The 24,645-nt window shown below is 42.1% G+C and overlaps 1 protein-coding gene across 2 annotated transcripts in view; it reads left to right on the plus strand.

Annotated features, from left to right (window-relative positions):
• Positions 1-5,697: 5,697 nt before the first annotated feature.
• The window catches only part of CCR6 (C-C motif chemokine receptor 6), a 45,315-nt gene continuing 26,367 nt past the window's right edge, over positions 5,698-24,645 (plus strand). Inside the window, exon 1 of one of the 2 annotated variants that reach the window (XM_077119521.1) lies at positions 5,698-5,797. The gene's annotated coding sequence lies outside the window, so the exon portion shown is untranslated. Of the gene's footprint in view, positions 5,973-24,645 lie in introns of both variants that reach the window. The other variant, XM_077119519.1, reaches the window with a different exon arrangement.

Raw genomic sequence — 24,645 nt, forward strand, 5'->3', positions numbered from 1 at the left:
TTGTCTATTTAACCACCCACTAAAAGGGGACTGCTCTTATGACTTAATCTGACCAATAAAGTGAGCAGAAGTGACAATGTGGCTGAAGTAGCAGTGTGCCAGTTTCAAGACCAGACTTTAAGAGACAATGCATGATTGCCTTCCTCTGCCAGAATCTGCCTGAGCTACCCTGCCTGAGCTGGAGGGATGTGAGACACAAAGGGAGAGAGGCCTCGGGCAGTCCAGCCATGGCTCCCCTGTGCCCCCAGCTGACCTGCTGGACACATGAACAAGCCCAAATTCTCTGTCCTGGTCCAGTTCAGCTGAACTTCCCTGGTAGACCCATGAGAAATAACAAGCGGCTGCTTTTAAGCCACTAAATTTGGGAGCTTGTTATGCTGCTGCAATGACTAGCTGATCCAGGGTTGTTAGGAGGATGAAAGTGACTTGGGCCATATAAACTTCTGCAAAAGCCTTTTCCTAGGAGGAAACACAGTGCCTTCTCCCACGGTGCTGCTATATAGTAGTATATTATTAGAGCACCATTTCTGAAAATTCTTCAGGTTATTCTTTGCTATTTATATTCTCCTTCTCATCATGAGCAGGCCATGAGTAGAGATATTGAAGGATAACATTTTAAAATACGGCTGATGGATTTATGCTAATTCACTCACACTTTTCTTGCATGTGACACATTTTTAAAGCATTTTTATACATAAAAAGTACAAGGTTGCATCGTAGCTCTTCTAGATGCCATTCTCAATTAATGTTAGAGCTGCATCTCCAGTCGTTCATTCCTGAAGATCACCAGATCCTTCACGCTTTGGTCTACTCCTTTCACAGTTTCTCGGGTGCTGCTGTGCTGTATGGGGCATCAACACAGTGACCAAGGCATCCAGAGACTCTCAGTGATACCAGCAGATTATGACAAGCAGAAAGAGCAAATCCAAATTCAGAGTACATGTTTATTCTAATGATAACAAATATATGCTCACTCTATAATGCAAGTCTCCGACAGAACAGACCTGACCCCGGGTAGTGTCTGGGATCTCCCAGTACCATGTCAGAGCTTGTGGTTGGCAAACTGGGAAAAGGTATGAGTCAGATAAGCCTTGGTGAGGGAAAGTGCATGGCGTTGAGCTGCTGCTTTGGCCATGAGCGCTCTGAACATGACCTAGAATGGACTCGTTGAGGTCAGACGGTTCTGTTCCACTGCAGTGGGGTTCTCTGAAAGAGCATTACATGGGTCATCAGATTTTTGTTTTTGCTTTCTGTGCTCTGGATCCACTGGGTGAGAAGCTCATCCACAGATATGCTTTTCCAACCTCCCCGTCATTCATTTTCCCATCTTAGTACTTTCTATCTTGACCATCTCTTTGGCTAGGCCATTAGCCAATGGACAGGTGGGAAGCCATTTCTTTCCCCCAACAAACCATGAGGCACACTGCTCACTTCCCCCTGAGATGATTTCTCTGTCGACCTTTTTAACGCCATCCCCCTTTCCTTCACTCCTTGAAATACCTCTGATGTGTGCAACAGACTTTTACTTAAGATTTGGAGATACTGAAGTGCTGGCAACATCACTGCAAAGACCACGACAATCTAGACTGAAACATCAGAAATTCCTGTTTCCAAATGTTATATAATTTTAATCTGCAGCATAACATCTCCTAAAACTTCAACCCAGTTGGGTCTACACATGTCCAAAGTATCCATTAGCAAACTTTCCTTACCAAAAAATAACAGATAAAGATAACCCCATGATTGCTTCTATGGTTTATTGCACCACTTGAAAATAAATACACAAGCAGTATCAGCTGGTTGTAGCTTAGCTAGCATTCTCATCTTTCTGAAATACATGGACAGCATATAGAACCTGTAGCTATAATTATTATCCGGATATCATTATACCAATCATGTGTTTGCTCACTAAAAACAGAACAATAGCATTATTTGATACATGAGAAAAGTAAGTTACTGGGGAAAAAAAGAAATTTTGTTTTTACAAAAGATAGGAAAATTCAATATTTAATATCCCAAGGACTGGCAGGGAAAAAGCTGATCAAAAATTAAAACAAGATATAAGTAAAATTTGGATGTTAAGATTACCATTGATTTTTTTTTAACATGGGCAGGCACTGGGAATTGAACCCGGGTCTCTGGTGTGGCAGGCAAGAACTCTGCCTGCTGAGCCACTGAGGCCCACCCACCATTGATTTTTAAAGGATGTGAGAATTTTGATTAACAATATTATTACATTTGTTTTTGACGTCAAGGAGGATAACTACATCCTATCATAGCAGTTTCTGTATTACGGATTGAATCGTGACCCAAAAAGATATGCTCAAGTCCTAGCCCCTGTCCTGTGAATGTGACCCGACTTGGAGATAGGGTCTCTGACAATATTACAGTTGAGATGAGGCCAAATGGGATTAGGGTGGGCCTATCTGATTTGACTGATGGCCTGATACGGAGAGGAAGTCTGAACACAGACAGACAGACAGACAGACAGAGAGTGAAGACCGCCATGTGATGAGGCAGAGATTGAGTGATGCCACAAGCCGAAGAGAGCCGAGGGTGGCTTGAGAGCCCCACAGACCCCGGAGGGCTTTGGAGGAAGCTCGGTCCTGTGGCATGCTGCTTCAGGCTTCTGTCCTCAGGACCATGGGACAGTGACCTTCCATCGTTCAAACCTCCCAGTTTGTGGCCCTTGGTCACCGCAGCCCTGGGAGACGAAGACGCCTTGGTGTGGGTGTCAGACCAAAGTGAGGGTTGGGTCAATGGCGCATCTGATACTTGATGGCGGTTGTTAAGCGCCTTCTCACCCACGCTGTCTTTGGGCCACCACTAGCATCTTATGGGTGCGGAGCTGTCTTGGGTGCTTAGAGGGCAACGTGAAGCTTTTCTTGCAGAGAGCAGGCACACTGGACTCCCTGCCCCTCTCTCTGTCTTACTCAGTTGGCGAAACCACAACTCTGGTTGAGTTCGACTTCCCTCCGGCTCAGCTCTTGTGCCTACACATCTGAATGTGGTTAGAAAAAGAAAACCAGTGTTCATGGCGACCGGTCTTACTCTGTAGTCACGATGCTCCCCTGAGGGGCTGGAAGGCAGCCTGGCAGTTAGGCACTTCTCTGGGCCATTGGCTCTTGCCCTCCCCTGCAGGACTATTTCCCCTCTTTTCCTCTCGCCTCAAGCAGCTCTGACACCCTTTCTCCATCTTCGCCCTCAGTTAACCTGGCTTCCTACTTCGTGGGGAACATAGAAACAATCAGAAAAGAGGCTCCCTAAGCAGTCGCCACCACCCTCGCCGCCCCTGCTCTGTGACCGTGGTCTCTGCTTTCCCGCCGTTTCCTGCCGAGGCACTGCCCCTCTCCCGGCCAAGGGGACCCTCGCGGCTGCACCAGACCCCGTCCTGCTCGGGTCAGCAGCGCAGGGAGCAGGCCCTTTGCCTCCTCTTTCTTTGCGGAGTCAACATGTTCCCTCTTTGCTGGAGCCTCCCACCGATAAGCAAACATGCTGTTGTTTCTCCCATCTTAAAAAATATTTTTGACACCAGTATTATCTCCAGCTACTGCCCTATTTCTCTGTTTCCCCCTTGCAAACTCCCCAAAAGAACCATCTTGTGTTCTCTTCTATATCTGCACTTCTAAGAACCTTCCCATGCGTTCCCACCACACTGTGCCGGGGTCGCAGTGGCGTCCTGTGCTAAGTGCAGTGGCCAGCTTTCTCTTCATGCCGCCTGACCCGCTGGCAGCGCTTGGCATGGCTGATCATTCTCGCCTCGTAACATGCAGACCTTGGCCCTCTCTCTCCAGCTCCGTCCTCTCCCTGGGTGACGACAGCCTCAGCGCTTAGAATGCCACTGATGCGCTGATGACCCCTAAATTTACATGTCCAGCCATTTATATAAACCGCTACCTTCTGGACATCTGCACTGGGATATTCTAAAAGGTATCTCAGACTTCACAAGGCCCTAACTGATGTCCTTCCTTGACACTATTTCCCACTTTATTTACTGAGCTCCGACCTTCCACTGCCCAGGCCAAACACTTGGGGGCCATCCTTCATGCTTCTCTTTCTCTTACACCCCACATCCAACATCCTGTCCTACCAGCAAGTCCTGCTGATTTTACACCTGGAACACAAGCACTTCTTTCCACTAACCTATTTCAATGCTGCCCCCAAAGTAATCCTTTAAAATGTCACTCAGCATGCTCTGATGGCTTTCCCATCTCACTCCGACAAGAAGCCACTCATCATAGCAGACTCTGAGTCCCGCCACCTGCCATCACCTCTCTGCTCCGAACCCCATGCCTTCCCCGGCTCCCTCCACTCCAGCCACCCAGCCTTCCCTGCTTTGCCTCGGACATCATGAACTTGTCCTTGTCGTTCCTTCTTCCTGAATTTCTCCTCCTCCAGATAAACACTGGGCTCACACCCTCACCTCCGTCAGGACTCTTCTCAGATGCCGCTTTCTTGGTGAAATTTTCCTGTTCACCCTACTTAAAACTGAAACTTCCCTGTTGAGCCCTGTCCACCTTCCCTGCTTTACTTTTCCCTAAGGCATTTATCACCATCTACCATCCTGCATGTTTTATCTATTTTGTTTATTGTCTGTCTCCCATGCACGTAAATTCCACAGCATCAAGGATTTTTCCTGTTTGCTCACTGCTATAATCCTTGTGCTCAGAAGAGTGTCTTATCTGGCAGTTGTAGATGCTCAATAAATATTTGCTGAAAGAATAAGTGAATTGTGGTGTAGCATACAGAGGCCCGGATAAGGGCTCAGAAGATACAGGTCTCATTTTCTGAATTGACTACTCCTGATTTACATGCTTTGGGGCCAGATACCTAATGCTAAGTTTCTTTCCATTTGTAAAGCAAGGGTAATAACATGCATTTTACCAAAATTGTTTGTGAGAGTTAAGTCAAATAAGTATGTAGAGAATTGGGTAAATTTCATGTATAAGTGTTAATTAACATTGACAATGCTATGTATAATCACATGAAAAGGAAAGGAGAGAATCGGGCAAACCCAAGATGGATAGTCTCACTTCTAGTGTAAATTCTGCTCCTTATCAGGGGTCAAGTCAGGATTTTCCTTTTTCCCTTGGTGGGGGAGGCTGCAGCTGGACTCTTGCTTATCATGGGCCTGGGTGGAGCAGGTAACCCCGATTTCCCTGAAAGTTCAGTTATTCCCAACTGAAGACTGCCTGCTGCTCTAGGCATCTGGAGATCAGAATTCTGATGTCCACACACAGGTGAAGCCATGACTTAGCAGTCTCAGGCTGCAGAAAAAGATGAACAAAGCAACATGAAACTTTTGAAGGTAGTTTTTCTTCTTTGTGTTTTGCCTCCTCTTGTACCACAATGAAACGTTTGTGAGATTCTAACTCTCTGTTCGTCACAGCTTTACCCATAAAAGCATGTCATATGGTGTTTCAGGCTTTTTATTCCATTAAAAACAGGGGTGTGGGTAGTTGATAAAACAGGGGTGCAGGTAGTTGATTATAAAGTTTGTTAGGCATTGTCCAGCGCCTTCCAGAGAACCTGAGAATCATTCCAATTAATTTGTAATTTACAAGAAGAATAAAGTTACATTCCACAAATGAATAATTCTGAAACAAAAAAATTTGCATCTAAAATTGAAATTGTCAAGTGACCCAGTTACATAAGCTGGTTGTCTTCCTCCGCCTGGCTTGTTACCTTCTCACCACCTGAAGGCTGTGCAGGAGGAACCAGGCTTGTGGTGAGGCACTCACCGCAGCACCCGGCGGGGGACGAGCAGGAGCCGGGTAACCCGAAGAGCAGCCGAGAGGTGAGAAGGGCCGGGGCCCAGAAACTGTTTACAGAGCCTCCCAAGGGTCTCGCCAGTGAGCAAAGCTGGTGTGTTCGCACTGGTGAAGAGAAAGCTAAAGTTTGTAGAAATCTGCGATTTAAGAGAAAAACTCTGCGGCTGTTAATTTGTGGAACAAAAAGTGACTTCTTCACAGGTAAGTTTTGTCTTGTTTTGGGATGTAGAAAATAGGGTCTCTTTCTTCTTTTAAAAACAGTCACACTTTGGAAGTCAAAGAATACTGCAGACATTTATATTCTCAAATCAGATATTTCGTGCACACCTCTCGTGTGCTATTTTAGTCATGCTAAGGGGAGAGGAGAGAAGAGACATTAACTTTGGTAGAGGGTATTGGAAGCAAGGCACCATTCTGGAGACTCACCATGCAGTACTTTATCTAATCCTGCCTGTGGTCCTGGGATGTAGGGATTCGACTATTTCAAAGAGCTTGGAGAAGCTACGTCACAGTTAGAATGGGCAGCAGACGGCCTTGCTTCCAGATTTTTCTGATTCCAGGGTCTGTGCTCTTTCTAGCTCACAGAGACGTAAAATATGATCTCCAAGTCCCTGTGAGCTTGTTTGTAATAACTGTAGCCACATCCGAAGGAGCCGGTCATCCCGATGAGCCCTAACTATAAAGAAAAGCGTGCTCCACAAAACCAAAAACAAAATGAAACTTACTGGTCCTCAGGGGCTGCCCCGGGTAACTGGACAAGAGGCGCTGGGTGAAGCTACCTGTGCCCAGGGCCTGGGAGGAGCTAGCCTGAGGGCGTGCAGGCAGGGGTGGGGATGGACACAGGAGAGCGGGGAAGGAGGAGGGGGACACTGGTGGAAGTAGGTCCTGGGTGTGGGAGGAAAGGGTCACAGCAGACTGACAGACGGGGAGATGAAACGTTGGAAGGAGAGGGAGAACTTGGAGCAGCTCCAAGGACTAAGTCCACAAACGAAAATGTCCCCGCGTGGGCTTATGGGCTGCCCAGGACAGTCCCCGAGACTGTCATTCATTGAAGAAGCTGTGAAACATCATCTCCTAAGTGAAAGTGTTAAACGGTGGCAATCAATTTCACTGCATTGTGGGATACCCTGTTTGTCATTTAGACAATATTGCCAGTTTTCCATCTGCACCACAACCTGAACCCTTTGCTTTAATCTTGTGTCTTCTCTTGCTAAATTTCTTTATACCTTATGAGCCCTCACTTAGTTACTTATCTAATAATATCAACCATCTAAGACAACCTGAGAAAAAGGAAATGAACACAAAAATAGTTTCTGGAGCCAAAATAGATATGCAAAGCCCAGACCCCAAAACTTACGTGCTTTTCTCCCAGGGGAGGCCCTCAGGTGTACTCCCCACAGGTCCTAATTTAGAGGCAGTTCTGATAAGTAGGTCTATTTGGTTTCCCACCTTGAGCTTATCAGAAGCACAGGGTTAGAAGTGGGGGGCAGCTGCTTAGGGCCACCACTCTGGAAATGAGACTGGGGTGGGCTGGGACAGGCTGCCAGCGAAAGTTGAGCTGGGAAAAAACAGATCAGCTATGAAAACTCAACAGACTTTACCTGGGGCCATCTGAGGTGGAAGCCCTGAGCCCCAGGTCCTCCAACGGTCTTGGGTGGTGTTGGCAGTATTTGGTAGTATTGGTGGTACTTGGTGCATCACTGCAGAGGCAAAAAATATAGGTCCCCGCGGTAACTGCAGGCCGCAGGCAAAGCTGCATATACGGACATTATTATTTCAAAGGTAGAATGCATTTGATTGTATAAAAGAAAACATATGAGAAGTAATATATGGTAATAAGTTACATATGTTGTATATAATATATTTTATTGATGAAGATGGAAAGGGACACAAAGTGCTTCGGCAGGTTTTCATCGATCAGGTCTCAATTTAAAAGTGTTTAAAACTGAGAAATGTCAACTTCACTTGAAGATTAATTGCAAATAGAAGTTATTCCATGTAAATAACCTATCCTAAGAACAAAAGATTAACTAGGTATTACTGTGTGACTATAAAATTTGCTTAGTATCCAGTGCTCTTTTCAGAGTTCAGAGGATATAATGACAAAGTAATTAAACTCACTGGCTTTGAAATCTGAGGATGCTCTCTCATCCTCTATTTATATAGAGGTAATCATCTATAGAATAAATATATTCCTTTTCATTTTTAAAGAAGTTTCTCTTTCGGGAGTAGAATGAGAAGCTGGAGACCACATAGAGTGAGAACAGGAGGAAGGAAAGAAAGACTAATACCTAAAAGAGGACCAGGTCTCCAGGAAGTGGGGGTGGGGCGGGTCACAGAATAGATGGAAGGGAAAGAGTCTGAAGACAATGGGCCGAGGCTGGGGGTGGGAGCACTGAGAGCATATGGGCTCAGGTGTGACACACCTGCTCTAGGTAATCCTGGTGACAGGGATAAAGCAGAGCTGCAGTCCAGGGTCTCAGGCGGGGTACAGCGAGGGGGGTACTGCGAGGGGGGTACAGCGAAGGGGTTACAGTGAGAGTACAGCGGGATACAGAGAGGGCGGTACAGCGAGGGCGGGGTACAGCAAGGGGGGTACAGCAAGCAGGGTACAGCAAGAGGGTACAGCAAGGGGGGTACAGCGAGGGTAGGGTACAGTGAAGGGGTTACAGTGAGGGGGTTACAGCGAGGGCGCGGTACAGAGAAGGGGGTTACAGCGAGGTGGGTACAGCGAGCAGGATACGGTGAGCGGGGTACCGCAAGGGGGTATAGTGAGCAGGGTACGGCAAGGGGGGTACAGTGAGGGGGTTACAGCGTGGAGGGGGGGTGCGTACAGGGTGCCTTGGATCGGGTTGTGCTTGCCCAGGCCCTCTGCGGCCGTCCCCTGCTTTGTCCTTTGCAGCCCCTTTGTGCTGGAGTTCTCTTCCTCTCCCCACACCCACGCAAGCTCCTGAGACTCAAGGGGCGTCCGGAGGCCTTGGAAACTGTGCGGAGGTGGGCATGCCCGGGGTGCGGGGGGGGAGGGGCAGGAGTTAGAAATGCAGGGTCTCAGGCCCCAGGCGGGCCTAGAAGGCCACCCCCCAGGTGTGACCGTGGACCCTCGACCGGCCCCGCCCTCTGAGCCCTGCTCCGCCCCCTCAGGGCCTGCCAGTCCGCCGCAGGTCTCTGGCATGAAGAAAAAAATGTGTGGCTTTGAGGTTTGTTTCTGGTGGATAAACAGGTATTTTGGTAAATCTCACAATCACTGTCCTATGGGTAAAGTTAAATGAAAACGTAGGAATAGAAACCATTCTTTGGTCTTTTGTAAACCTTTTAAACCGGCGCTTTTTGGAGCCTGTGGAATGGGGGCGGATGTGTGGGTGCCGCGGTGAGCAAGTGGGCGCCGATTGCCGGCTCCTAGGCTTCCCGCAGTGTCCCACGCGGCCCGAAGATCGCGGGCTCCTAGGCTTCCCGCAGAGCCCGACGTGGGCCGGAAGCTGCCCCAGGTCAGAGCCTGCGCTGACCGTCCCATCGCGCCCTTAAATCAGCAGGGCAGGTGAAAGGACACCCTCTTCACTCTGTCACCTGATTCCGTCTATGCTGGAAAAACGAACAGGCCCTCACGGAGTAGATTTATGATTTTAAGTGAGAATGAAGGAAATCCAACTCCACTGAAAGTTAGCTTTAGAGCCTCATTTCATTAATCCGCATCTCAGTGGTCAAACATACCATCCGCTCCACTTTCCTCATGCGAACAGGGGCCTCTTTCTCTCCATCAATTCAGTATCTTCTTAACATTTCTGGCAGCTGATTTGAAGCAAAATCGCATGTTCAGTTCTGGAAACTGACAAAAAAAAAAAAAAAGAAAAGAAATTGTGACAATGGCAGAATGAAGCTGAATATTACCAGAAAGTTATGTAGAAGGTTTTATTTTTTTATTTTTTATTTTTTTATTAATAAAACAAAACAACAAACATGAACATTCTTAACATCTGAACATTCCATACTTGGTGTGCAATCAGTGGCTCACAATATCATCACATAGTAGTATATTCATCACCATGATCATTTCTCAGAACATTTCCATCACTCCAGAAAAAGAAATTAAAAAAAAAAGAAAAAACTCATACATACCATATCCCTTGCCCCTCTCTCTAATTGACCACTAGTATTTCCCCCTACCCAATTTATTTTAACATTTGTTCCCCCTATTATTTATTTATTTTTAACCCATATTTTCTACTCATCTGTCCATAAGGCAGATAAAAGCATCAAAACAAGGTTTTCATGATCACACAGACACTTTGTCTTAAACATGGCTACTAGAACACAGCTCTACTGTTTCAGGCTGTTCCCTCCAGCTTCTCTAACACACATTAAACTAAAAAGATGATATCTGTATAATGCATAAGAATAACCTCCAGGATAACCTCTCAACTCTGTTTGGAATCTCTCAGCCATTGACACTTTATTTTGCCTCATTTCTCTCTTCCCCCTTTCAGTCAAGAAGTTTTTCTCAATCCCTAGATGCTGAGTCTCTGCTCATTCTAGGGATTGTGTTCCACGTTGCCAGGGAGGTCCACGCCCCTGGGAGTCATGTCCCACGTAGACGGGGGAGGGCAGTGAGTTTGCTTGTTGTGTTGGCTCAGAGAGAGACCACATCTGAGCAACAAAAGAGGTTTTCTGGGGGTGACTCTTTTTTTTTTTTTTTTTTTTTTTTTGATGATGATGATAAGATATTTATTCTGTTTTTATTTGGGGCCAGGCACTTACATGGGTTTTTTGTTTTTGTTTTCATTCAAACCTGCATAGCCTGAAATGCACATTTTTTTATTATTATTTTTTTTTTATTAATGGAAAGAAAAAAAAAGAAATTAACACAACATTTAGAAATCATACCATTCTACATATGCACTCAGTAATTCTTAACATCATCACATAGATGCATGACCATTGTTTCTTAGTACATTTGCATCGGTTTAGAGGAACTAGCAACACAACAGAAAAAGATATAAAATGTTAATATAAAGAAAAGAAATAAAAGTAGTAGTAATAGTAAAAAACAACAACAACAAACAAACCAACAAGCAAACAAAAACAAAAAAAACCCTATAGCTCAGATGCAGCTTCATTCAGTATTTTAACATGATTACTTTACAATTAGGTATTATTGTGCTGTCCATTTTTGAGTTTTTGTATCTAGTCCTGTTGCACAGTCTGTATCCCTTCAGCTTCAATTATCCATTGTCTTACCCTGTTTCTAACTCCTGCTGAACTCTGTTACCAATGACATATTTCAAGTTTATTCTCGAATGTCTGTTCACAACAGTGGGACCATACAGTATTTGTCCTTTAGTTTTTGGCTGGATTCACTCAGCATAATATTCTCTAGGTCCATCCATGTTATTACATGGTTCATAAGTTTATCTTGTCTTAAAGCTGCATAATATTCCATCGTATGTATATACCACAGTTTGTTTAGCCACTCTTCTGTTGATGGAGATTTTGGCTGTTTCCATCTCTTTGCAATTGTAAATAACGCTGCTATAAACATTGGTGTGCAAATGTCCGTTTGTGTCTTTGCCCTTAAGTCCTTTGAGTAGATACCTAGCAATGGTATTGCTGGGTCGTATGGCAATTCTATATTCAGCTTTTTGAGGAACCGCCAAACTGCCTTCCACAGTGGTTGCACCCTTTGACATTCCCACCAACAGTGAATAAGTGTGCCTCTTTCTCCGCATCCTCTCCAGCACTTGTCATTTTCTGTTTTGTTGATAATGGCCATTCTGGTGGGTGTGAGATGATATCTCATTGTGGTTTTGATTTGCATTTCTCTAATGGCCAGGGACATTGAGCATCTCTTCATGTGCCTCTTGGCCATCCGTATTTCTTCTTCTGGTAGGTGTCTGTTTAAGTCTTTTTCCCATTTTGTAATTGGGTTGGCTGTCTTTTTGTTGTTGAGTTGAATAATCTCTTTATAAATTCTGGATACTAGACCTTTATCTGATATGTCATTTCCAAATATTGTCTCCCATTGTGTAGGCTGTCTTTCTACTTTCTTGATGAAGTTCTCTGATGCACAAAAGTGTTTAATTTTGAGGAGCTCCCATTTATTTATTTCCTTCTTCAGTGTTCTTGCTTTAGGTTTAAGGTCCATAAAACCACCTCCAGTTGTAAGATCCATAAGATATCTCCCAACATTTTCCTCTAACTGTTTTATGGTCTTAGACCTAATGTTTAGATCTTTGATCCATTTTGAGTTAACTTTTGTATAGGGTGTGAGAGATGGGTCTTCTTTCATTCTTTTGCATATGGATATCCAGTTCTCTAGGCACCATTTATTGAAGAGACTGTTCTGTCCCAGGTGAGTTGGCTTGACTGCCTTATCAAAGATCAAATGTCCATAGATGAGAGGGTCTATATCTGAGCACTCTATTCGATTCCATTGGTCAATATATCTATCTTTATGCCAATACCATGCTGTTTTGACCACTGTGGCTTCATAATATGCCTTAAAGTCAGGCAGCGCGAGACCTCCAGCTTCGTTTTTTTTCCTCAAGATGTTTTTAGCAATTCGGGGTACCCTGCCCTTCCAGATAAATTTGCTTATTGGTTTTTCTATTTCTGAAAAATAAGTTGTTGGGATTTTGATTGGTATTGCATTGAATCTGTAAATCAATTTAGGTAGGATTGACATCTTAACCATATTTAGTCTTCAAATCCATGAACACGGTATGCCCTTCCATCTATTTAGGTCTTCTGTGATTTCTTTTAACAGTTTTTTGTAGTTTTCTTTATATAGGTTTTTTGTCTCTTTGGTTAAATTTATTCCTAGGTATTTTATTCTTTTAGTTGCGATTGTAAATGGGATTCGTTTCTTGATTTCCGCCTCAGCTTGTTCATTACTAGTGTATAGAAAAGCTACAGATTTTTGAATGTTGATCTTGTAGCCTGCTACTTTGCTGTACTCATTTATTAGCTCTAGTAATTTTGTTGTGGATTTTTCTGGGTTTTCTACATATAGTATCATATCGTCTGCAAACAGTGATAGTTTTACTTCTTCCTTTCCAATTTTGATGCCTTGTATTTCTTTTTCTTGCCTAATTGCTCTGGCTAGAACTTCCAACACAATGTTGAATAATAGTGGTGATAGTGGACATCCTTGTCTTGTTCCTGATCTTAGGGGGAAAGTTTTCAATTTTTCCCCATTGAGGATGATATTAGCTGTGGGTTTTTCATATATTCCCTCTATCATTTTAAGGAAGTTCCCTTGTATTCCTATCTTTTGAAGTGTTTTCAGCAGGAAAGGATGTTGAATCTTGTCAAATGCCTTCTCTGCATCAATTGAGATGATCATGTGATTTTTCTGCTTTGATTTGTTGATATGGTGTATTACATTAATTGATTTTCTTATGTTGAACCATCCTTGCATACCTGGGATGAATCCTACTTGGTCATGATGTATAATTCTTTTAATGTGTTGTTGGATACGATTTGCTAGAATTTTATTGAGGATTTTTGCATCTGTATTCATTAGAGAGATTGGTGTGTAGTTTTCTTTTTTTGTAATATCTTTGCCTGGTTTTGGTATGAGGGTGATGTTGGCTTCATAGAATGAATTAGGTAGTTTTCCCTCCACTTCGATTATGTTGAAGAGTTTGAGGAGAGTAGGTACTAATTCTTTCTGGAATGTTTGATAGAATTCACATGTGAAGCCGTCTGGTCCTGGACTTTTCTTTTTAGGGAGCTTTTGAATAACTAATTCAATCTCTTTACTTGTGATTGGTTTGTTGAGGTCGTCTATTTCTTCTTGAGTCAAAGTGGTTGTTCATGTCTTTCCAGGAACCTGTCCATTTCTTCTAAATTGTTGTATTTATTAGCGTAAAGTTGTTCATAGTATCCTGTTATTACCTCCTTTATTTCTGTGAGGTCAGTAGTTATGTCTCCTCTTTCATTTCTAATCTTATTTATTTGCATCCTCTCTCTTCTTCTTTTTGTCAATCTTGCTAAGGGCCCATCAATCTTGTTGATTTTCTCATAGAACCAACTTCTGGTCTTATTGATTTTCTCTATTGTTTTCATGTTTTCAATTTCATTTATTTCTGCTCTAATCTTTGTTATTTCTTTCCTTTTGCTTGCTTTGGGATTAGTTTGCTGTTCTTTCTCCAGTTCTTCCAAGTGGACAGTTAATTCCTGCATTTTTGCCTTTTCTTCTTTTCTGATAAAGGCATTTAGGGGAATAAATTTCCCTCTTAGCACTGCCTTTGCTGCGTCCCATAAGTTTTGATATGTTGTGTCTTCATTTTCATTTGCCTCTAGGTATTTACTAATTTCTCTTGCAATTTCTTCTTTGACCCACTTGTTGTTTAAGAGTGTGTTGTTGAGCCTCCATGTATTTATGAATTTTCTGGCACTCCGCCTATTATTGATTTCCAACTTCATTCCTTTATGATCCGAGAAAGTGTTGTGTATGATTTCAATATTTTTAAATTTGTTAAGACTTGCTTTGTGACCCAGCATATGGTCTATCTTTGAGAATGATCCATGAGCACTTGAAAAAAAGGTGTATCCTGCTGTTGTGGGATGTAATGTCCTATAAATGTCTGTTAAGTCAAGTTCATTTATAGTAATATTCAGGTTCTCTATTTCTTTATTGATCCTCTGTGTAGATGTTCTGTCCATTGATGAGAGTGGTGAATTGAAGTCTCCAACTATTATGGTATATGTGTCTATTTCCCTTTTCAGTGTTTGCAGTGTATTCCTCACGTATTTTGGGGCATTCTGGTTCGGTGCGTAAATATTTATGATTGTTATGTCTTCTTGTTTAATTGTTCCTTTTATTAGTAGATAGTGTCCTTCTTTGTCTCTTTTAACTGTTTTACATTTGAAGTCTAATTTGTTGGATATTAGTATAGCCACTCCTGCTCTTTTCTGGTTGTTGTTTGCATGAAATATCTTTTCCCAACCTTTCACTTTCAACCTATATTTATCTTTGGGTCTAAGATGTGTTTCCTGTAGACAGCATATAGAAGGATCCTGTTTTTTAATCCATTCTGCCAGTCTATGTCTTTTAATTGGGGAATTCAGTCCATTGACATTTAGAGTTATTACTGTTTGGATAATATTTTCCTCTACCATTTTGCCTTTTGTATTATATATATCATATCTGACTTTCCTTCTTTCTACACTTTTCTCCATGTCTCTCTCTTCTGTCTTTTTGTATCTGACTCTAGTGCTTCCTTTAGTATTTCTTGCAGAGCTGGTCTCTTGGTCACAAATTCTCTTAGTGACTTTTTGTCTGAGAATGTTTTAATTTCTCCCTCATTTTTGAAGGACGATTTTGCTGGATATAGGAGTCTTGGCTGGCAGTTTTTCTCTTTTAGTAACTTAAATATATCATCCCACTGTCTTCTAGCTTCCATGGTTTCTGCTGAGAAATCTACACATAGTCTTATTGGGTTTCCCTTGTATGTGACGGATTGTTTTTCTCTCGCTGCCTTCAAGATCCTCTCTTTCTCTTTGACCTCTGACATTCTAACTAGTAAGTGTCTTGGGGAACGCCTATTTGTGTCTAATCTCTTTGGGGTGCGCTGCACTTCTTGGATCTGTAATTTTAGGTCTTTCATAAGAGTTGGGAAATTTTCAGTGAAAATTTCTTCCATTAGTTTTTCTCCTCCTTTTCCCTTCTCTTCTCCTTCTGGGATACCCACTACACGTATATTTGTACGGTTCACATTGTCCTTGAGTTCCCTGATACCTTGTTCAAATTTTTCCATTCTTTTCCGGATAGTTTCTGTTTCTTTTTGGAATTCAGATGTTTCATCCTCCAAATCACTAATTCTATCTTCTGTTTCTTTAAATCTGTCATTGTAGGTATCCATTGTTTTTTCCATCTTTTCTACTTTATCTTTCACTTCCATAAGTTCTGTGATTTGTTTTTTCAGTTTTTCTATTTCTTCTTTATGTTCAGCCCATGTCTTCTTCATGTCCTCCCTCAATTTATCGATTTCGTTTTTGAAGAGGTTTTCCATTTCTGTTCGTATATTCAGCATTAGTTGTTTCAGCTCCTGTATCTCATTTGAACTATTGGTTTCTTCGTTTGACTGGGCCATATGTTCAATTTTCTGAGCGTGATCTGTTATCTTCTGCTGGCGTCTGGGCATTTAGTCAGATTTCCCTGGGTGTTCGACCCCACAGGTTGAAAGATTTTTCTGTGCAATCTCTTGGTTCTGTTTTTCTTATCCTGCCCAGTAGGTGGCGCTCGTGGCACACGTTTGTCTGTGGGTTCCACCAGTGAAAGTTGCTGTAGGTCCTTTAACTCTGGAAAATTCTTGCCGTAGGGGAGGTTCGGCAGCCGAAGCGTCTTGGAAGAATGCCAGCCGGCCTGGGGTTCCGAATGCGGGGAGGGTCGCTGGCCATCGCAGCACAGGAGAGCGTCCGGCCAAATTAGCTAGTCGGCCCGGGGCACCAAGCGTGGCGGGAGGGCGCCAGCTGTCGCAGCCCGGGAGAGTGCACTGTTCCCAGCCGACGGGGGAGTCACATGTTTGGAAGGGATCCCCCGGTCACTGTTCTCCGCAGTCTGGGGATTTCCGACCCAACTATCTCAGTTGTTCCGGGGGGCCTCGTGTGGTGGGGGCACCAGCCGCCGCGGCCTAAGGGGACCGCCTGTCCAATTCTACCAGCTGGCCTGGGAAGGTGGAAGGGAGGGACTCCGGTCGCTTGCCGTCCCACCCAGGAAAGCCCGTGCCCCTTGGTGATCTCACCGGAGCTGGTTCTCCCAGATAGTCAGCCATTCCAGGATGGGGTACGCTGTCCCTTTGATCTCCCTCGTGGCTCCGGGAGTTGCTCTGTATTATCTCCACTCCCCCAGTAGTTGTTCTGGAGGAGGAAAGGTGAGGGCGGCAAGGCTGTCGAGGCTGGTGGCGGAGGAGCACGGTGAAGGCGGGGGAAGAGGGCACCGTGGTGGTTGGAGAGCAGCCGGAGCAGGAGGGGGAGGAGGGGGGGGAAGGAGGTCGGGCGGCTCGGCTGCTGCGGGGCGTGGGCGCCGCGCGGCGGGCCGGCGGAGAAAGAGAGGGGGGAAGGAGGTCGGGCGGCTCGGCTGCTGCGGGGCGTGGGCGCCGCGCGGCGGGCCGGCGGAGAAAGAGAGGGGGGACGGAGGTCGGGCGGCTCGGCTGCTGCGGGGCGTGGGCGCCGCGCGGCGGGCCGGCGGAGAAAGAGAGGGGGGAAGGAGGTCGGGCGGCTCGGCTGCTGCGGGGCGTGGGCGCCGCGCGGCGGGCCGGCGGAGAAAGAGAGGCTGGGGGTGACTCTTGGGCCTAATTTTTAATAGGCTTAGCTTACCCTTTGCAGGGATAAGTTACATATGAACAAAACCCAAGACTGAGGTCTCAGCCTATTGATTTTGTTGTCCTCACTGCTTGCAAGAATAACAGGCCTTCTCCAAATGGGGAAATTGAATTTTCCCCCATTCTCCCCATTTCCTCAAGGGGACTTTGCAAATACTTTTTTATTCACTTTTCAAATCACTCTGGGATTTATCGGGGTTTCACTCTGGACAAACCTACAAACTCTCATGCCCTACTCAAGATTCCATGTACTTATGGTGTTCAGTTAAACTGTCCATATAAGTTATATCAGGAGATGCACTAGTCAAAATATAAATTTTGTACCAAATAAGCATTTTTTCCTTTAGTCTCACACATAAGTTAAAGTTTTAAAATATGAATTACCATCTATTTTCAACACCCTGCAATACTGACATTCCTTTGTTCGTCCTCATGCAAAAACATTTTTAAATTTGTACATTTAGTCATTATTATTATAGACTCTCGGCATTCCTAGATTTTACCACCTGTCTTTATCATCTATCCTTCCTTCTGATTTTATTTGTGCCCCCAGCCCTCCTCCCTCTATCATTCTCATATTCTGCTTCATTCAGTGTACTAACATTACTGTATTACAGTTAGTTAGTATTGTGCTATCCATTTCTGAATTTTTACAATCACTCCTGTTGCACAATCTGTATCCCTTCAGCTCCAGTTACCCAATATCTACCCTATTCTATCTCCTGATGGTCTCTGTTCTTAACTGAAATTCTCCAAATTCATTCATTATTGTTAGTTCATATCAATGAGACCATACAGTATTTGTCCTTTTGTTTCTGGCTAATCTTACTCAGCATAATGTCCTTAAGGTCTATCCATGTTGTTACATACTTCATAACTTTATTCTGTCTTTTAGATGTGTAATACTCCGTCGTATGTATATACTACAGCTTGTTTAGCCACTCATCTGTTGATGGGCATTTGGGCTGTTTCCATCTGTTGGCAATTGTAAATAATGCTGCTATAAACATCAGTGTGCAAATGTCCATTTGTGTCCTTGCCCTCGTGTCCTCTGAGTAGATACCTAGCAATGGTATTGCTGGGCCATATGGTAATTCTATACTTAGCTTCCTGAAGAACTGCCAAACTGCCTTCCAGAGTGGTTGTTCCATTCGACATTTCCACCAACAGTGGATAAGTGTGCCTCTTTCTCCACATCCTCCCCAGCACTTGTCGTTTTCTGTTTTATTGAAAATGGCCATTCTGGTGGGTGGAAGATGATATCTCATTGTGGTTTTGATTTGCATTTCCCTAATAGTCAGGGAAGTTGAGCATCTTTTCATGTGCCTTTTATCCATTTGCATTTCCTCTTCTGAAAAGTGTCTGTTCATGTCTTTTGCCCATTTGTTATTGGGATGTTTGTCCTTTTGTTGTTGAGTTGAACGATCTCTTTATATATTCTGGATACTAGACCCTTATCTGATGTATCATTTCCAAATATTGTCTCCCATTGTGTAGGCTGTCTTTTTACTTTCTTGACAAAGTTCTCTGATGCACAAAAGTGTTTAATTTTGAGGAGCTCCCATTTATCTGTTTCTTTCTTCAATGCTTGTGCTTTGGGTGTAAGGTCTAGGAAACCACCTCCTATTATAATATATATAAGATATTTCCCTACATTTTCTTCTAAAAGTTTTATGGTCTTAGATCTAATGTTTAGGTCTTTGATCCATTTTGAGTTAATTTTTGTATAGGGTGTGAGATATGGATCCTCTTTCATTCTTTTGCATGTGGATATCCAGTTCTCCAGGCACTATTTATTGAAGAGACTCTTCTGTCCCAGGTGAGTTGGCTTGACTGCCTTATCAAAGATCAATTGTCCATAGATGAGAGGGTCTATATCCGAACACTCTATTTGATTCCATTGGCTAGTATATTTATCTCTATGCCAGTACCATGCTGTTTTGATCACTGTAACTTTGTGTATGCCTTAAAGTCAGGTAGTGTGAGACCTCCGATTTCATTTTTCTTTCTCAAGATATTTTTAGCTGTTTGGGGCACCTGCCCTTCTAGATAAATTTGGTTATTGGTTTTTCCATTTCTGAAAAGTAAGTTTTTGGGATTTTAATTGATATTGCATTGAATCTATAAATCAATTTAGGTAGAATAGACATCTTAACTATATTTAGTCTTCCAATCCAGGAACACGGTATGCCCTTCCATTTATTTAGGTCTTCTGTGATTTCTTTTAGCAATTTGTTGTAGTTTTCTTAGTATAGATCTTTTGTATCCTTAGCTAAATTTATTTTAAATATTTTATTCTTTCGGATGCAATTGTAAATGGAATTTTTTTTCTTGATTTCCCCCTCAGGTTGTTCATACTAGTGTATAGAATCACTGCAGATTTTTTGAGTGTTGATCTTGTAACCTGCCATTTTGCTATACTCATTTATTAGCTCTACTAGTTTTGCTGTGGATTTTTTGGGGATTTTGACATATAGCGTATCATCTGCAAACAGTGAGAGTTTTATTTCTTCCTTTCCAATTTTGATGCCTTGTATTTCTTTTTCTTGTCTAATTGCTCTGGCTAGAACTTCCAATACAATGTTGAATAACAATGATAATAGTGGACATCCTTGTCTTATTTCTGATCTTAGGGAGAAAGTTTTCAGTTTTTCCCCATTGAGGATGATGTTAGCTGTGGGTTCTTCATATATTCCCTTTATTATGTTGAGAAAGTTCCCTTCTATTCCTATCCTTTGAAGTGTTTTCAACAGGAAAGGATGTTGAATTTTGTCAAATGCCTTTTCTGCATCAATCGAAATGATCATGTGGTCTTTCTGCTTTGATTTATTGATATGGTGCATTACATTAATTGATTTTCTTATGTTGAACCATCCTTGCATAACTGGGATGTGTTCTACTTGGTCATGGTGTATAATTCTTTTAATGTGCTACTGGATTTGATTTGCAAGAATTTTGTTGAGGATTTTTGCATTTATAGTCATTTGAGAGATTGGTCTGTAATTTTCTTTTCTTGTAGTATCTTTGTCTGGCTTTGGTATGAGGGTGATGTTGGTTTCGTAGAATGAGTTAGGTTGCCTTCCCGCCTCTTCAATTTTTTTGAAGAGTTTGAGCAGGATTGGTACTAATTCTTTCTCGAAATGCTTGGTAGAATTCACATGTGAAGCCATCTGGTCCTGGACTTTTCTTTTTGGGGAGCTTCTTAATGACTAATTCAATTTCTTTACTTGTGATTGGTTGTTGAGGTCATCTATATCTTCTCGAGTCAATATTGGTTGTTTATGTCTTTCTAGGAAGTTGTCCATTTCATCTATATTGTCTAGTTTATTAGCATAAAGTTGTTCATAGTATCCTGTCATTACCTCCTTTATTTCAGTGGGGTCAGTGGTTATGTCTCCTCTTCCATTTCTGATTTTATTTATTTGCATAATTTCTCTTCTTCTTTTTGTCAACCTTGCTAAAGGTTCATCAATCTTATTGATTTTCTCATAGAACCAACTTCTGGTTTTGTTGATTTTCTCAATTGTTTTCATGCTTCTCAATTTCATTTATTTCTGTTCTAATCTTCATTATTTCTTTCCTTTTGCTTGCTTTGGGGTTAGTTTGCTGTTATTTCTCTAGTTCTTCCAAGTGAGAAGTGAATTCCTCGATTTTTGCTCTTTCTTCTTTTTTGATACAGGCATTTAGGGCAATAAATTTCTCTCTTAGCACTGCCTTTGATGCATACCATAAATCTTGAAATGTCATGTTTTCATTTTCATTTTCCTTGAGATATTTACTGATTTTTCTTGTAATTTCTTCCTTGACCCACTGCTTGTTTAAGAGTGTATTGTTGAGTCTCCATATACATATGAATTTTCTGGCCCTCTGTCTATTATTGATTTCCAACTTCATTCCTTTATAATCTGAGAAAGTGTTTCATATGATTTCAATCTTTTTAAATTTATTAAGACTTGCTTTGTGACCCAGTATATGGTCTATTCTTGAAAATGATCCACAAGCACTTGAGAAAAAGGTGTATCCTGCTGTTGTGGGTGTAATGTTCTATAAATGTCTGTTAAGTTTAGTTCATTTATTGTATTATTCAAATTCTCTGTTTCTTTATTGATCATCTATCTAGATGTTCTATCCATTGATGAGAGTGGGGAATTGAAGTCTCCAACTATTATGGTAGATGTGTCTATTTCTCTTTTCAGTGTTTACCTCATGTATTTTGGAGCACTCTGGCTCAGTGCATAAATATTATTGATTGTGTGTCTTCTTGTTGAATTGCTACTTTTATTAATACATAGTGTCCTTCTTTGTCTCTTTCAATTGTTTAACATTGAAGTCTAATTTGTGGGATATTAGTATAGCTACTCCTGCTCTTTTCTGATTGTTGTTTGCATGAAATATCTTTTCACAACTTTTCACTTTCAACCTATGTTTATCCTTGGGTCTAAAATGTGTCTCCTATAGGCAGAATATAGATGGTTCCTGTTTTTTAATCCATTCTGCCAGTCTACATCTTTTGATTGGGGAGTCTAATCCATTAACATTTACTGTTATTACTGTAAGTACTTTTTTCTACCATTATGCCTTTTGGATTTTATATGTCATATCTATTTTTTCTTCTTTTTACCTTTACTGATAGTGTTCATTTCTACACTCTTCTCCATACTTCTCTCTCCTATCTTTTCCTATCTGTCTCTAGTGCTCCCTTTAGTATTTCTTGCAGAGCTGGTCTCTTGGTCACAAATTCTGTTATTTTTTGTCTGAAAATGTTTTAATTTCTCCCTCATTTTTGAAAGACAATTTTGCTAGATATAGAATTCTTGGGTGGCAGTTTTTCTCTTTTAGTATCTTAAATATATCATACTACTGTCTTCTTGCCTCCATGATTTCTGCTGAGAAATCTACACATAGTCTTATTGGGCTTCCCTTGTATGGGATGGATTGCTTTTCTCTTGGTGCTTTCAAAATTCTCTCCTTCTCTTTGAAATCTGCCATTCTAATTAGCAAGTATCTTGGAGTACATATATTTGGATCTATTCTGTTTGGGGTACACTGCACTTCTTGGATCTATAATTTTAAGTCTTTCATAAGAGTTGAGACATTTTCAGTGATAATTTCCTCCATTGGTTTTTCTCCTTCTTTTCCATTCTCTTCTCCTTCTGGGACACCTACAACACATATATTCATGTGCTTCATGTGGCCATTAAATTCTCTGCTCATATTTTTCCATTAATTTTTGCTATATTTTCTTTTGCTTGTCAGATTTCAGATGTTCCATCCTCCAGTTCACTAATCCTATCTTATGACTCTTGAAATCTTACATTTTACTTTTCCATTGTTTTTTCTTATCTCTTCTACTGTGCCTTTCATTTCCATAAGTTCTGTGATTTGTTTTTTTCAGATTTTTCAATTTCTACTTTTTGTTCGTCCCTTGCCTACTTTATATCCTCCTTCAATTCATTGATTTGACTTGTGATGAGGTTTTCCATGTCTGTTCAAACATCCTGAATTAATTCTTTCAACTCATGTATCTCATTTGAATTGTTGGTTTGTTCCTTTGACTGGGCTATATCTTCAATTTTCCTAGTTTGAGTCATTATTTTTTGCTGGTGTCTAGACATTTAATATCCTTGATTAATTTATTCTAGAGATTATTTTCACTTTTTTTTTTATCTAGGATTTTCTTGCTGGATGACTTTGTTGTCTATCTGCTCTTTGACATTCAGTTCACCTTATTCTAGTCCTCTAGCTTAGGTTTTGTTTAATAGATCAGAATTTTCCAGTTCTTGTTTTCTCGTTTCTTGCCCTGTCTGCATGATGCATTTTTTTTTTTAACTTAAGAGGGTATACTTAGGTTTTATAGATCCCAGTCAGATTTTCCCAGACCAAACTGGCCTCCTCTCAGGAGGAAAGAGTCACCTGCGTCAGTTTTCCCTGAGGGTGAGACCCAGCAGGTTGAGAGACTTTCCTATGATGCCTCTGGGTTCTGTTTTTCTTATCCTGCCCAGTAGGTGCCTTTGAATGCCTGCAGGTCCCACCAGCATAAGGTGATGTGGTACCTTTAACTTTAGCAGACTCTCCCTGCTGGGCATGGTGGAGACAGAGGAGAGGGTGTAGGCTGGCTTTAATTGCTTCACTTTTCCAGATCCTGGGGTCTGAATTCCTTGAGGGAGGGAATCCACCTGAGCTGGGCCTCTCCCTTCTCCTGGGGAAGGCACAGCTTCCAGACAAGCTCTCAGACAAGCTTAATTCCACCATTGCCAGGGACAGAGCAGTCAAGCTGTAGAAACACAGCCACAAAAAAGAAAAGAAAAAAACATTGTCCTTTTCAGAGCAGGAATCCTGTTTCTTGGGTTTACCTATCAAGAGCTTAAGTTGGTACATTGCTCTGTGTGTCTTCAGGTCCTATGTGCCCCCTCCTTTCCTTCAGGGCACAGACCCTTTCACGTACTATGTGCTATCCGATCCAAAAAAAAAAAAACCTTTGTTTTTTTTCTTTTTTCTTTTTCTATCAGCCCTGCCCCCTCTATGCTGGGGCAAAAACCAGCAACCTCCACTTTGTCTCGAGGTTCAGCTGAGCTGGGGGCCTACTTTCAGTAGTTAGAATTTGTTAATTAATTCCACAATTGGCGTTTGGTTGTACTCAGCCCCTGCTGGTGGTCAAGTCCCTTTCCTTTCCCCTCTGGGAAGCAGCCTGTGCGGAGGGGCACCAGCTGCCACAGCTTGGGGCACTCACGGTTCTGGGGGGGATCGCAGCTGGTCCAGCGTGTCCAGACTGGGGTATGCTGTGTGTCCGGTCACTGCTGTTGTTTTGTCCTGTTCCTGGCTATTTACTAGCTGCTCTGGAGGATGAACTAAATCCCACACCTCACTAAGCCACTGTCTTGGACCCAGAGAAGGTTTTATTTTTACAGCAGCAGAGGTTACTGACTTCCATAATAGTTACTACAATTCATTCTTCTGCTTTTCTTTGAAGTATTGTTTTATTACATAACAATTTAGCACATTATTAATCTTATGGAAAGCACAAAAACATAGACATAAAAATTTTGTATATTTCAGCTTCCTCAAACAATTGTCATCATCATTTTCATATATTTCTTCCCAGCTGTCTTCCAGGTATAGTTTTGATAGAGTTTCTCACTATCAGACATTCCGGTAGGACTAGGGCTGTTGTGGAATGCTGTGGCCAGAATCAGAGTTTGAATTTGGGACCTCAAGCCCAATTTAGCAAAGGGACCTCTGTTTTCATGCAGCATGAAAATAGAATTTGAAAAAACTATCCCCTCCTCCCTTATTTCAAAGATCTCCGGGCATTATAAGGGAAGTGAATATTGGTTAAATTGAATTCACCTTTAAAGCAGCCTCTGGGCCATGACTGCAAATGCCTTTTTTTTCTTTTTTTTTTTTTTGCAAGAAATAATTTATATTTCTAGTGTTAATCAGTGGAACACATAGGTTTATACAACCCCTTTCAATCTTGTTCACTTTCAATATGGTAATATTACTTATAAACACACTAGAGAACTGCCTTCACTTCTATCTACTCCCTTACATCT

The sequence above is a fragment of the Tamandua tetradactyla genome, chromosome 11 (genome assembly GCF_023851605.1).
Source record: "Tamandua tetradactyla isolate mTamTet1 chromosome 11, mTamTet1.pri, whole genome shotgun sequence".
NCBI lineage: Eukaryota > Metazoa > Chordata > Mammalia > Pilosa > Myrmecophagidae > Tamandua > Tamandua tetradactyla.